Raw genomic sequence first — 4,757 nt, 5'->3', positions numbered from 1 at the left:
CCAACAAAAATTAAAAGAAAACAAGCAATGAAACATAGTAAGACCACTGACTCCAATATAAAAGGAACTAACATTCATTGGTCACTATTATCTATCAACATCAATGGACTCAACTCAACACAAACTAACAGAATGGGTGTGGAAACGGAATCCAACATTCTGCTGCATCCAAGAAACACACCTCTGCAACAAAGATAAACACTACCTCAGAGTAAAGAACTAGAAAAATGTCTTTCAAGCAAACGGACCCAGAAAAGAAGCTGGAGTAGCCATCCTAATATCTAATAAAATAGACTTTCAACCAATATTAATCAAAAAAGAAGAGGAAGGGCACTACATTCTCATGAAAGGAAAAATCCGCTAAGAGGGCATCACAATTCTGAACTTCTATGCTCCAAATACAAGAGCACCTACATTCATAACTGAAACATTATTAAAACTCAAGTCGCACATTTATCCCAACACCTTAATAGTGGGAGACTTCAACACCCCACTTTCACCAAGGGAAAGATCATCTAGACAGAAGCCTAATAGGGAAATAAAGGCACTTACAGAGGTCCAAAATCAAATGGACCTAATAGATGTCTACAGAACTTTCCACCCAAACTCAAAAGAGTATACCTTCTTTTCAGCACCTCATGGAACCTTCTCCAAAACAGACCATATAGTTGGTCACAAAACAAGCCTCAACAGATACAAGAAGATTAAAATAATCCGCTGTATTCTATCTGACCATAATGTACTAAAGCTGGACCTCAACAACAATGGAATTAGAAAAAACCTACAAGCACATGGAAATTGAACAACTTGCTGCTAAATGATAGCTTGATTAAGGAAGAAATAAAGAAACAAAGACTTCCTAGGATTCAATGAAAATGAAGGTACAACATGCCCTTATCTATGGGACACAATGAAAGCAGTGCTCAGAGGAAAATTCATAGCACTAAGTGCCTTCAAGAAGAAATTTGTGACATCTCATACAAGCAACTTAATGGCCCAACTGAAAACCCTAGAGAAAAAAAGAAGCAAATACACCCAAGAGGAGCAGACGGCTGGAAATAATCAAACTCAGGGCTGAAATCAATCAATTAGAAACAAATAAAACTATTCAAAGAATCAATTAAACCAAGAGCTGGTCCTTTGAAAAAATCAACAAGATACATAAACCTTTAGCCAAACTAACTAAAAGGCAGAGAGAAACTATCCAAATCATCAAAATCAGAAATGAAAAGGGGGACATAATGATACAGACACCAAGGAAATCCAAACAATCATTAGGTTGTACCACAAAAGCCTATATGCCACAAATTTCGAAAATCTAAAAGAAATGGACAATTTTCTTGATAGATTCACTCTACCAAAATTAAGTCAAGATCAGGTAGAAAGATTGAATAGTCCTATATCCCCCAAGGAAGTAGAAGCAGTCATTAAGAGTCTCCCTTCCAAAAAAAGCCCTGGGCCAAATAGATTCAGTGCAGAATTCTACCAGACCTTCAAAGAAGTGTTAACTCCAATTCTCTCCAAACTATCCCACAAAATAGAAACAGAAGTACCATTACCATACTCATTCTATGAAGCCACAGTCACCTTGATACCTAAACCACACAAAGACCCAACAAAAAAGAGAACTTCAGACCTATCTCTCTTATAAACACTGATGCAAAAATACTCAATAAAATTCTTGCAAACCAAATGCAAGAACACATAAAAGATATCATCCACCATGACCAAGTAGGGTTCATCCCAGGCATGAAGGGTGGTTCAACATACGAAAATCCATCAATGTAATCCACCACATAAACAAACTGAAAGAGAAAAACCACATGACCATCTCCTTAGATGCCGAAAAAGCATGTGACAAAGTCCAACACCCATTCATGTTTAAAGTCTTGGAGAGATCAGAAATACAAGGCACATACCTAAACATAGTAAAGGCAATATACAGCAAGCTTATAGCCAACATCAAACACAATGGAGAGAAACTTAAATCAATCCCACTGAAATCAAGGAAAAGACAAGGCTGCCCACTCTGCATATCTCTTCAACATAGTACTTAAAGTCCTAGCCAGAGCAATAAGACAACTAAAGGAGAACAAGGGGATACAAATCGGAAAGGAAGAGGTCAAAGTGTCACTATTCGCAGATGATATGATAGTATACATGAGCGACCCCAAAAATTCAACCAGAGAACTTCTTCAGCTGATAAACACCTTCAACAAAGTGGCAGGATACAAAATCAACTCAAAAAAAAAAAATCAGAAGCCCTCCTGTATACCAAAGAAAAAAGGGCTGAGAAAGAAATCAGGGAAGCAACATTTTTCACAATACCCACTAATAACATAAAGTACCTTGGGGTAACACTAACCAAGCAAGTAAAAGACCTGTTTGAGAAAAACTTCAAGTCTCTGAAGAAAGAAATTGAAGAAGATATCAGAAGATGGAAAGATCTCCCATGCTCATGGATTGGTAGGATTAACATTGTAAAAATGGCCATCCTGCCAAAAGCAATCTACAGATTCAATGCAATTCCCATCAAAATACCAACTCAATTATTTACAGACCTTGAAAAAAACATTGTCATCTTCATATAGAGAAACAAAAAACCCAGAATCTCCAAAATGATCTTGTACAACAACAGATCATCTGGAGGTATCTCCATCCCCAATCTCAAGCTGTACTACGGAGCAATAGTAATAAAAACTTCATGGTATTGGCATAGAAACAAAAAGGAGGATCAATGGAACCGAATAGAAGACGCAGAAATAAATCCACACACCTATGAATACTCGATTTTTGACAAAGAAGCCAAAACCATTCAATGGAAAAAAGATAGCATCTTCAACAGATGGTGCTGGTCCAACTGCATGTCTACATTCAAAAAAAAATGAAAATAGATCCATATTTATTACCATGCACAAAACTAAAATCTAAGTGGATCAAAGACCTCAACATAAAACCAGATACTCTAAATCGGTTAGAAGAAAAAGTGGGGAACAGCCTGGAACTCATTGGCACAGGAAACAACTTCTTGAACAGAACACCAACAGCACAGGCTTTAAGAGCAACAATCAATAAATGGGACCTCATGAAACTGAAAAGCTTCTGTAAAGCAAAGGACACTGTCATCAAAACAAAACAAATGCTTACAGATTGGGAAAGAATCTTCACCAACCTTTTTTCTGACAGAGGGCTAATATCTAGTATATATAAAGAACTAAAGAAGCTGAAAAGCAACAAACCAAGTAATCCAATTAAAAAATGGGGAACAGAGCTAAACAGAGAACTCTCTGTAGAGGAATATTGAATGGCAGACAAACACTTAAAGAGATGCTCAACCTCATTAGCCATTAGGGAAATGCAAATCAAAATGACTCTGAGATTTCACCTTACACCCATCACAATGGCCAAGATGAAAAACTCAAGTGACAACACATGCTGGAGAGGTTGTGGAGAAAGGGGAACCCTCCTCCATTGCTGGTGGGAATGTAAACTTGTACAACCACTTTGGAAGTCAATCTGGCGCTTTCTCAGACAATTAGGAATAGTGCTACCTCAAGACCCTGCTATACCACTGCTAGGTATATACCCAAAATTTGCTCAAGTACACAAGGACATTTGCTCAACCATGTTTGTAGCAGCTTTATTCGTAATAGCCAGAACCTGGAAACAACCCAGATGTCCTTCAACGGAGAAATTGATACAGAAATTGTGGTATTTTTACACAATGGAATACTACTCAATAATCAAAAAGGAGGAAATCATGAAATTTGCAGGCAAATGGTGGGATCTAGAAAAGATCATTCTGAGTGAAGTATCCCAGAAGGAGAAAGACAAACATGGTATATACTCACTTATATAGACCTACAAGATATGATAAACATAATGAAATTTATACACCTAAAGAAGATAAACAAGAAAGCAGACACAAGGTAAGATGATCAATCCTCACTTAGAAAGACAAATGAGATGTGCATTGGTCATATGACAGGAGTGTACCGCAGAAGGCATCTGAAAGACCCTACCAAGCAGCGTTTCAAAACAGATACTAAGACTCATAACCAAACCTTTGGCAGAAGGGGAGTTAGTATGACAGGGAAAGGATAGGAGCCCTACAAGGACCAAATATATCTGGGCACAGGGTTTTTTTTCTGAAACTGTTTCTCCAACCAAGGACCATGTATGGATATAACCTAGAACCTCTGCTCGGATGAAGCCCGTGGTAGCTCAGTAACCAATTGGTTTCCCATAGTGAGGGGAACAGGGACTATTTCTGACAGGAACTCAATGGCAGGCTCTTGGCCTCTCCACCCCCCAAGGGAGGAGCAGTCCTGCTAGGCCACAGAGGAGGACTTTGCAGCCAGTCCTGAAGAGACCTGATAAAACAGGGTCAGATGAAAGGGGAGGAGGTCCTTCCCAATCCGTGGACTTGGAAAGGGGCAGGGAGAAGCTGAGGGAGCGAGGGTGGGATTGGGAGGGAATAAGGGAGCGAGATACAGCTGGGATACAGAGTTAATAAAATGTAACTAATAATAATAAACAGTAAAAAAAAAAAAAGTCGACCCTTCAAGAAACAGATGACGCCAACTAGGAAAACTATGGCTTTAGCATTGGCGCCCTCTAGTGTTCATTCTTCTGAATCGCAGCATGTGTCAAGTTGGTTTTGGTTTGGCAGGGTTATGCTAGTTTTTGCTTAGTTAGTTGGCTAGTTAGTGGTTGGTTGGTTGGTTGGTTGGTTGGTTGGTTGGTTGGTTGGTTGG

This window comes from Psammomys obesus, unplaced genomic scaffold (genome assembly GCF_907164565.1).
Source record: "Psammomys obesus unplaced genomic scaffold, mPsaObe1.curated_primary_1811, whole genome shotgun sequence".
NCBI classification, from domain to species: domain Eukaryota; kingdom Metazoa; phylum Chordata; class Mammalia; order Rodentia; family Muridae; genus Psammomys; species Psammomys obesus.
Note: the sequence above shows the minus strand (reverse complement) of the source record.